The following is an 11,304-nucleotide window of genomic DNA, read 5'->3' on the forward strand; positions in this document are numbered from 1 at the left end:
TTTTAATCTACAAAAGGGATTACAAAATCCTTTGGGGAAAACTTACATATATGGGTTGGGAAATTTCTCACCAAAATTCGTCCATAAAAAAGTCCGTTTACCCCTTATTTTCCACCATCTCCTAGAGCATGTAAGATCTGTCCTTAATCTCAATTGTGGCTCCTTGTTCTCTTTCTCTCAAATGGTTCTCTATCTCTCTCTAGGTTATGGAGGCACGAAATTATAAAGAATAAAACCTTAATCATCTCTTAAATAAGTCTTGCTAAATTAGGGTTAGAGACTTGGCTTAATGGGCTTTGTATAAATGACATAACAATTTATACTATTTTATGACTAATGTTTACTCATTTTTATGTCACAAACTGTAACTTGCATATCTTTTATAAGTTCATAACTAATTTGCAACAACATATTGGTCACAATGTAGTCATAAGAGTGACGATTAATACTATCATAGCATATTCGTCACTAATTGTGATAAACTTTTGTTACTGAGTTTTTTCGTCATAATATAGTGACGAAAATACTATGAATTTGTTACAAATAAATTTAGTCATAATATCGTATTTAAAGTGTCACAAATTTGTGACGGAAATTTTTTGTCTCAAAAATACGTCTCAATAAACTTATTTTCTTGTAGTGATAGTAAAAAAAATATTTGTGTTTTTCGTCGATCCTTCTTCTTTAAACTCAAATAACATCAAATCAAGGTCTTGCGACGTCAATCCTTTTTTCTTAGACTTAAAAATAAAAATTTTACTGCAAAAATATCAAATCATCTGTAAAGTGATACTAGAAAAACATGTTTTATAGCTCATAAGAGATACACAGCACAAACAGAGATAAATAAGATATTTTCAAGATATTAAAAAAATTGATATATAATATTTAGTAATTCTTTAACTTTTAAATTATTAAAACAAATTAAATATTTAAAATATTTCAAACTTTAGATGTAGTTTAATTATCTGTAACATTTTTTTTAGAGTTAAATATTAATGACCCTTTTACTTTTTATAGAGTTTAAATAGTTATAATATTTTAACATTTTTATGGAGGTATTATAATATTTCTAAACATTCTATAATAAATATTTAAACCTTTAAAAAATTTAATTTGCTAAAATAAATCAAATAACTTTTAAATTTGGAAACTTGATAAATAAGCATAAATCAAGCAAACCTGATAAATTTAAAGTTAAAAACATATTATTTTTACTTATAATGGTTCTCAGCCATTGTCTAAAATTTTCTAGCCGATGTATGACGTTGTACATATTTTTATTTCTATAATATAGAAATAATATAGAAAAAATATATTATATACATATTTCTTTTTTCTATATTTCTATAATATAGAAAACAAATCTTAATAATATAGATTACTACTATATTTCCAAAAAAATTCTTAGCGAAATATCTAATTCTTATTGGTTTTTTAAAATCCTATATGGACAACTTTAGGAGTTTATAGCTTCAACTTTTTATTAGTATAGATATACTATCTTAAAATTTCTATGAAGGTTAAGTAATTGTAATATTTTAAAACATTCTATAAAGTTGAAATATTTTAATATTTGAACCTTTTAAAAGTTTCAATATTTATAATATTTCAAATTTTTAAAATTTATAAATTTTAATTTTTTAAAAAACTTTTAAATGTTAAGAAATTTTTAAAATTTAAAAATTATAATATTTTGAAACCTTTTTAAAGCTAAAACTTTTAGAAGTTTCAATATTTAAAATAGTTTAAACTTTTAAAATTTTCAATATTTATAATATTTAAAATTTTTAAAAATTTTAATATTATAATATTTTTTTGAAACTTTTTAAAGTTTTAGTTTGATCAAATAAAAAGCCGGATCAAACCGAATAAAACTTTTAAACTTGGACGCCTGATAAATCAAACTTTCCTGCTCATTCGTTGTTGGAAGCATATTAATCTTATTTATACTGGTTTGAACCATCGTCTAAAAATTATCTAGCCAATGTGGAATATTGTACATATTTTTTTTATTTCCATAAATTAAAAATTTTCCTTTTTCTAAAAAAGTCTGGAAATTTAGAAAATGTTAATTAATGACATGTCAAATCCTGATAGGTTGTTTAAAATAATTCTTAATATATAACATTTTGCAAATTTCTAAAAATGTTAATTAGTGACATGTCAAATCCCTATTGGATGTTTAAAATCCTAGGTGGATAGCCTTACAAACTTATAACTCCTACTTTTATTTAGTATAATTGAGCTGGATATTTCAGTACAACTTATATTTGGGACATAAACTTTCTCAAAATATTTGTCAGGAGTTTAAAATAATATTGCAAATTTCTTTAATAAGTTTTTCTATGTTATAGCATTGTTTAATTTTTTTATTAATCAATATTTTGTTTATCATGTAGAATACAAACTATGAAAAACAAATAGACGGATCTAGAGTGGAAGCATCTCTTACAGTGGAAAGATTTTATGAAGAATTTCCTATACGTGCAGGGATCCAGAATGGAAAGCACCCCTTTCAATGATTTCATAAACAAAAAATCATGGTGAGTTTCTAAATACAGCTTTGTTTGATAGTTTAAATTAATTTTACCTTAAACCACAAGAAACTTATGTATATTAATTATCTAATTAGTTGTTAATTCGTCATAAATGTGGTGTACATCAATATAGCAATGAAAATCAATTCTTAGTGAATTTATCAAAATACATCTACATTCGACGTAAATATGACATCTCCTTGTCAAAAAATTAATTTTTCGTTAATAAACCGATTCTAAAACATTTCTCATAGTACTTCTTTACAAAGAAAAAAATCCAAAAGTAAATGATAAACTAAGTAAAAATCTAAAATAAATGATAACTAAAATTTCCTTTTAAAAGAAATCTAAGCATTTTTTATCTTTTTGTTTTAAATCTCGAAAATATTTGGTCTAACAAATACTATATTATGTAGACTAAAATCTTTAATAAATTAAATGACTTTAAATATTTATACATATATATATATATATATATATATATATATATATATATATATATATATATATATATATATATATATATATATATATATATATATATATATATATATATATATATATATATATATATATATTTATCTTTAAAAAATATTTTCAAGAAAATATATAAGATCAAATAGTCAGCAACGATAAACATATAGTATGAATTATTTGAATAAATGATAAAGACATAGATATTATAGACAAAAACAACCATCGTCCTTTTAAGAATAAATGTATAAAAAATGATTATAAAATATTATATTTTACCAATTTCATTAAGTTGACTAATTTGTTTTACTTGAGCAAAATTTACAGAGAAGTGTTTGATGAAGGCATTAAATGCTATATTTCCCATGGTGAAACTTTGTTAGGTCTTGCAAATGAGGAGGGCACATGTCATTTCATATAAGAAGCCATAGTTAATTAGTAATGCGATAATATTATTTATTACACTTAACGTATTCTGAAATAAAGTAATAAAAGGGTTAAAAGAATTTTACTTGTTTTTGCACCAAAAAAAAAAAGAATTTTACTTGTAAGATTCGTCATTCTAGAACGATTATTGATATAACCTCGTTGTAAGAATATAGAATGGCGAAGCCTACAAGTAATATTCTTTTCACATGTTTATTACATTATTTCAAAGTATATTTTGAATGTAATAAATAACTTACTACTAATTAACTATGTTTGAGATGAGTTTTCACCATTTCCAAGACCTGATAAGGTTTCACCTTGAGAAACAAAGTATTTAAATATTTTATCAAATATTTCTCAGATAATTTTGCTCAAGAAAAATACATTCTCATCGAGTTAATGATATAGTAAAATACAACACTCTTATAATCATTTGTTTGATATGCCAAAACTTTTTTATAAATACCTTTGTCATTCCAACTATTTCTATTTATAGGTAATTCATCATCAAATTGTTGGTCATAACAAAAAAATTAGACAGTCGATCATGAATACTCTAATTAGTGTTCTTCTGTTTAGTAATTGTGATGAGAGAATCGCCTCACTAAGTATATGTGATAATACTTACGCATTTGTTTTACATTTATATATAAAAAAAGAGATGACCGTGGAATCATGAGAAGGAAAAAATGATGAAGAAGGGTTTCGTTTTGGTTGTTTTTGTCGGTTTATTGTTTTTGTTTTATTGGTAGATTTTATATTGGATAATTTTATGATATTTTTTTGGTTGAGTTTCTGGTAATTTATCTATGAACTGAATTTGGACTTTTGGTGGTTAGTTTGTGTTGGAATTGGTATGTGAAGATGAAATAGGTTCTATAGAGAAGCTTATAACCTGAGATCTTTTTGACTTTTCCCATAGGAACAAAACCAATTGGTTTAAAATGGGCGTTTAAGTTAAAGAGAAATTCAGATGGAAGTACCAACAAGTATAAAGCTCGACTTGCGGCAAAAGGATATGTGCAAAAGTACGATGTTGACTTTGAGGAAATTTTTGGTTCAGTTGCTAGGATTGAAACTATAAGACTCTTTATTGATCTTATGGCTTCACATGGTTGGGAGATTCATCATCTTGATGTCAAAACAGCCTTGTTTCATGGAGAGATCAAGGAGACTATTTATGTTAGTCAACCTGAAGGATTTGGAAAAAAAAGGTAGTGAAGGGAAGGTCTACAAGCTCAACAAAGCATTATATGGTTTAAGACAGGTGCCTAGAGCATGGAATAATAAGCTAAAGCACATTCTGTAGGAGCTACAGTTTGTAAAATGTTCAAAGGAATCCTCAGTCTATCTGTGACACCCCAGTTTCAGAGACTTGTGAAGAGGTTTAAAAGAATTGATTTGGTCACCTATGTCACCAAAGTGCACTTATCTTTTCGGTCAAAGGTTCTGAGAGAACTCCACAGTTATGCGTGCTTATGCTGGAGTAGTCTCCGGATGGGTGACCTCCCGGGAAGTGACTGTCGGAAGTGTGCGAGTGAGGACAAAGCACAAGGAAAGATCATGTGGTGATTTGTAGGGACGGTAAACAAGTCTTTAAACCCTTCCGGACGTAGCAAACTGGCCGTCGGATATTGATGGGCTCACGGGCCTAGTGAGAGGACGTGAGGCCTATTAAGGAAAGTGGACCCATGGACTGGGATTAGACATGGGACCCACTAAGAGGTGGCGGTCGGGGTGTTACAAGTGGTATCATAGCCGAACCCAGATGAGTGTGGAGTCGAGTGGGCTCACACCGTTGGGGGTGACGGTCTTGTTACGCAACGAGGACGTTGCGATCTGTTAGTGGAGGTGAATTGTGACACCCTAGTTTTAGAGACTTGCGGAGATATTTAAAAGAATTGATTTAGCCACCTATGTCACGAAAGTGCACTTATCTTTTCGGTCAAAGGTCCTGAGAGAACTCCACGGTTGACCTTCCGGGAAGTGACTGTCGGAACTGTGCTAGTGAGTATAAAGCACAGGGAAATATCATGTGGTTATTTGTAGGGACGATAAACAAGTCTTTAAAGCCTCCCGGACATAGCAAACTGGCCATCGGATATTGATGGGCACACGGGCCTAGTGAGAGGACGTGTGGCCCATTAAGAAAAATGGGCCATGGACTGGGATTGGACATGGGGCCCACTAAGAGGTGGCAGTCGGGGCGTTACACTATCGGAAGAATGATAGTAATGATCTTCTCATCATAGGAGTTTATGTTGATGATTTGTTTGTCACATGAACAAATTTAGTTTTCATCAACAAATTTAAGGAGGAGATGTGTGACACCCCGGTTTCAGGGACATGCAGAGAGGTTTTAAAGAATTGATTTGGCCACCTATGTCACCAAAGTTGAAACGACCGCACCCGGATTCCCAGTCCTCGCACATGACACACGGGAAACAATCCTACAGAACCCCATAATTCGGCGTAGGAATCGCTCCTTACAAACACTTCCACAAATACAACAACCACACATTCGTAGACTCCAATCACCCTGCATCATACTCCTTCAACGTCTGATCGAACAAGCCACTTGACTTTACATTTGAAGCAAGCTTTGCTTATTAACGTATTACCAAGCACCACCTCATTTAGTTACTGAGTCGCACAACCAACCACCCCTAGCGACCGAGTAACAAGAGAGGTGGGCTAAAATACTTTATTCCATCTAACCACGGATTTCGCCTCACAACCAATCCGCTTTGACCCACACTGGTCATTCCGCAGTCCATTAACCCCAACTATGGTTCCATTCTCGTGTTTCCAACACCCAATCAAGTCTTCCCAACAACTCTTGCCGGTAACAAGTTGATCCCCACTTAGTGTCGCTCGACACTCCAACCGTAACAAAATAGATTACCGGACCAATATTAATCCAAAAAAAAATACAAAACAATAACCATGATTTAATCCATTAAATTAACCCAAACTAAAGGCTCCATTTAAATTGATTTGTCATCCCTCCACTTAAATTATTTATATTTAGCTTAATAATTAAATCAAACAAAAATCAATAAATTAATATTAACTACCACAAACCGTAATAATACGCTAACACACAAATTAATTCATGTGACTATGGTTCGGTTCAACATTAATCCTAACCAGCCAAAGAAACTAACACCACACCACACGTACGTCAACAACTCACATACTCACGTGACGCCAATACAAGTCAACGCACCTTCACCACAATTAAGTTTGGTTCTGTACTTTAATTACACTACTTAAGATTCTCGGTCTAGTCTGGTTATGGTCTTTGGTTCAATAATCAAACAACACAACCAAAACAGACACGATAAAATTTCGCCGTTTACCTTTCTCGGCGGACCCTCGTGATGAATCGACCAGCTTATTCAACTCACCGTGGTTATTTCCTCACACCGTTAACGATCTCGACAATGGCTACGGCTTCTCCGGCGACAATGGCTGCCTACTCCGGTAACACACAGTGGCAGACTAACCAATGGTGGTGATTCATCACAGCAACGACCACAATAACAATAACGATAGCTAAACCCCGACAACAGAACAATATATCAATGCCACGATATCAGCATCAACGACGACAATCCCTTCCTCATTAACGGGTTAGGATGTCTCTCCCCACAACCCAGCTCGCCTCTCCCTTTCGTTCTCACCCAAACTTATCTCCCTCTCTCTCCCATCACCACCAAACCCTCTCATGGCTCACGATGGAGGCCACCACCACCTACCGCGTGACTGCTCCTCATTTAGGGTTTTCTCCTCTCTTTTCCTAACGTGACTGGTCCCCCGTAAATAAAAAACACCCTTGCATATATAATTAACCTTGGTTTAATAACACACTTCCCAAACCAAACAGTCTAACCGCAATAGACCACCATCAATATACGTGACCACCCACACAAATCAAATCGCCATCACAACACTTAAGCTTCTGGTTTAATTAAATTAACACATAATAACTAAACCAATAATTAATTAAACTATTCTTTGGTTTAATTGACCAACTTAATAACCCAAGTGAAATTAACCGCTTTTTTCACTCCAATTCCTGTCATAAACACAATCATTTATATACTAATTTTTGGGACACGGGCGTTACAAAAGTGCACTTATCTTTTCGGTTAAGAGGCCTGAGAGAACTCCAGAGTTAAGCGTGCTTGATCTGGAGTAGTCTCAGGATGGGTGACCTTTCGGAAAGTGATTGTCGGAACTGTGCGAGTGAAGACAAAACATAGGGAAAGATCATGTAGTGATTTGTAGGGACGGTAACAAGTCTTTATAATCTCCCAGATGTAGCAAACCGACCGTCGGATAGAGATGGGCTCACAGGCCTAGTGAGAGGACGTGAGACCCATTAAGGAAGGTGAGCCCATGGACTGGGATTAGACATGGGGCCCATTAAGATGTGGCGGTCGGGGCGTTACAAGATGGCTTCTAAATTTGAGATGAGTGATCTTGGGAGATTGACCTATTATCTCAGAATGGAATTATGTCAACATCAAGATGGAATAACACTAAGTCAAGCTCGATATGCTCACAAGATTTTAAAAGAAACAGGGATGTCAAACTGCAACTCGGTTCTCATACCAATGGAAAGAAAGTTGAAGTTTTCAAGAGATGAGGATGAAAAAGAGATTGATGTAACAACGTATAAAAAGAATGTAGGGTGTCTACGGTATTTGCTATACACTAGACCATATCTTTCTTATTGTGGGGGGATATTAAGCCGATATATGCTGAGTCCAAGAGAATCACATAGAGTAGCAATGAAACATTGCTTGCTAACACTTAAGAGGAACCATTAATCTAGGACTGTCTTATGGATGAATGAAGGTACCAAGACTAATAGGCTATAGTGATAGCAGCCATAACCTAGATCCTGATGATGAAAAACGTACTTCAGGGCACATATTCTATCATGGTGGGAGTCCAATCATATGGTGCTCGAAAAATGAAGATGTTGTAACTTTATCCTCTTGTGAAGCAGAATTCATGGCTGGGACCAAGGCTACAAAAGAAGCAGTTTGGCTGTAGGACTTGTTGGTCGAAATAACTAGAGCTGCTGAGGAGAAAGTTACCATTTGGATTGACAATCAGTCGGGAACAACTCTTACTAAGAACCTTGTTTTCCATGGAAGAAGCAAGCACATACATAGGCGCTTTCACTTCATAAGAGAACGTGTTGAGAGTGGTCAGATTGAGGTTGAGCATGTCGCGGGAAATGAGCAGAGAGCGGACATACTTACCAAGGCGTTAGACAAAACTAAGTTCAGAGAAATGAGAGATCTTATGGGAGTTCAAGATTTGGCAAAAATGAGTTTCAAGCTTAAGGAGGAGATTGTTGGAGTAAGCTTGAGATGGGAGTTAGTCCTAGTCCTAACCAAATTGTGTTTACGAAGAGATAAGGATCAAAGTGTATTTAGGAGATATCTAAATATGAGTGATTCCTATTAAGATTAGGATTGGCATTAACATAGTTATATATAAGGTTATATGTTGAGGTGTGACATAACTTAGTAGGTTTTGTGAGAAAGAGAGATTGAGAATTTTAGTTTTTGAAAATGTTTTCTTAAGCTAATAAAGTGAGTTATACTTCATAATTTCGTGTTCTGAAACAAACTTTACTTTCTATAGAGAAGACTTGACAAAAAAGTAAAATTAAAAAAAAAAATCATTTAAAGATTAAAGGAATGAAGAAGAGGATGGTTATTTTAGTTTTTTAAAATTATGCTTATGGTAGTTCTAGAAAACAGTTATTAAATATGGTAGAGTTAATAAAAAATGTTTTTTTAATGTGGTAGAATTGTTAGAAAACTCACTGGTTGTTCGAATATGAAATAGACTAGAGTACTTGACCAAACAAGCAAATTATAATAACAAAATATACAAAACACTAAGGGCATTTCCAACCCACCTGTATATTTGCTTTTTAACTCTATTTTAGAGTAAAATCTACTCCAATCCATCTCTATTTCTACCTCTATAATAGAGATCTCTATTTTTTCCTCTATATATAGAGGAACTCTATTTTTTCCTCTATAATAGAGTTGAACTTTTTTATTTATAAAATGGTCCTTGAATTTTAACACTTTTATATTTATGATCAAAATAAATAAATTATATATTTAATGGTCCTTAAATTTTTAACACTTTTATTATTTTATATGATGCAATGTATTTCTTTTAATAAATGTGATATTTAAATAATAATTATGAATGTTAAAAATTGAAATAATATTATAATTTTATGAAAGTTTCACAAATACTAAAATAAATGGGTTAGTTTGTAACTTTTATAAGTAAAAAATATTAATAATAAAATAAAAAAGGAATCTCTACGGAATATTCTTTTTAGACGAAAAAATAGAGGTATCCATTGGAGTAAAAGTCACCTCTATTATAGAATTCCTCTATTTTAGAGGTAAAAATAGGGAAAACCATTGGAGATGGTCTAAGGGGGGGGGGGGTTATTGGTTTGAGAGTTAAGTAGAATTTTAATGACTTTAAAAGTAATGTAAAATATGTTGTTATTCAATCAAGACTTTTTAAAACTCTTTAAAAATTTGGTGTTATTGGTTGTGGATTTATAAAAAGTTATCTAAAATCTTGATAAATCTAGTGTTATTGGATTAAGAGTTTTATAAATAAAGTCATTAAAAGTTTTATGTTATTCAATTAAAACAAAAAACTCTTGGATTGTTAATGAATTTAAATTTTATGTTATTGGTTTAGAACTTTATATCATTTCCTTCATAACAAAAGTCATGAAAATTCTTTCATCAAATAGAGAGATTGTGAATCATAGAGTCCATGACTTTTTGTTATTCTTTTGAATAGGGGTAACTTGAGATTCTCCTGACATAGGATGTAATTTTCTGGACTTGAGAAGAGATTTTAGCTGTTCTATCTCTCTCTGTAAAAGTTTATCATACAAAAACAGATTTGACAAACAAGAGTCAAGAGATTTGGCATGTGTAACATCCGTGAACCAAAATCCCGATTTGGGAGTTGCGTCGGTCGATGCAAGTGGTGCATCGGTCGATGCAAGTGGTGCATCGGTCGATGCAAGAGTGATTCTCTGCGTTTTGACTTAAGTTAAACGCTGCGTTTTGGGTGAAGAAAAACCCTTAACACGATTTTTGTCTCATTCGTGGTGTGTGGCCTTTTCGAGAGAGAACGAAAGAGAAAAAAAGTGCTTGAGAAGTTTTGGAGATTTTGGGTGATTTGTGGCATTTCTTGGTGAGATCTGAGGCTTAGAACGTTGTAGGAGCTTCCTAGAGGCGTTTTCTTCTTGTGTTTAGGTTCAGATTCGTCTTGGCAAAGGTAAGTGCAGGACCATGGCTTATCTAAGCTAGAGAACTCTTTAATCTGCTTGTTGTGTGATGTTAGACTTGTTAGCTCGTTGCTATGGACGTTAGGAAGCTTTCTTGTGGCTTGGGATCGAGTTTTGTGGTTGTAGGAACGAAGATCCGGCGAGAAGCTTTGGGAAAACACGATGCTCGACATTGCGTCGGTCGACGCATATCTTGCATCGGTCGATGCAAGTGAGAGGACGGCGCGTAAAACTCTAGGGTTTTCATGTTATGTCTAGCATGCGTCGGTCGATGCAGATTGGGTGTCGGTCGATGCAAGTTACACTTGCATCGGTCGATGCAGCTTCTGTGTCGGTCGATGCATCCCCAGGTGGTGTCAGTCGATGCATATTGGTGTCGGTCGATGCAGAGTCCTGGTTTGTCGTTTGTTGTTTGTTGACTGTTGTTTGATGGTTAGAGATGACTCTATTGCTTGTGTGTATAGCCCAGTAGATGGGAGGATTGCCTTACTGAGT

Source organism: Camelina sativa, chromosome 17 (assembly GCF_000633955.1).
Source record: "Camelina sativa cultivar DH55 chromosome 17, Cs, whole genome shotgun sequence".
NCBI lineage: Eukaryota > Viridiplantae > Streptophyta > Magnoliopsida > Brassicales > Brassicaceae > Camelina > Camelina sativa.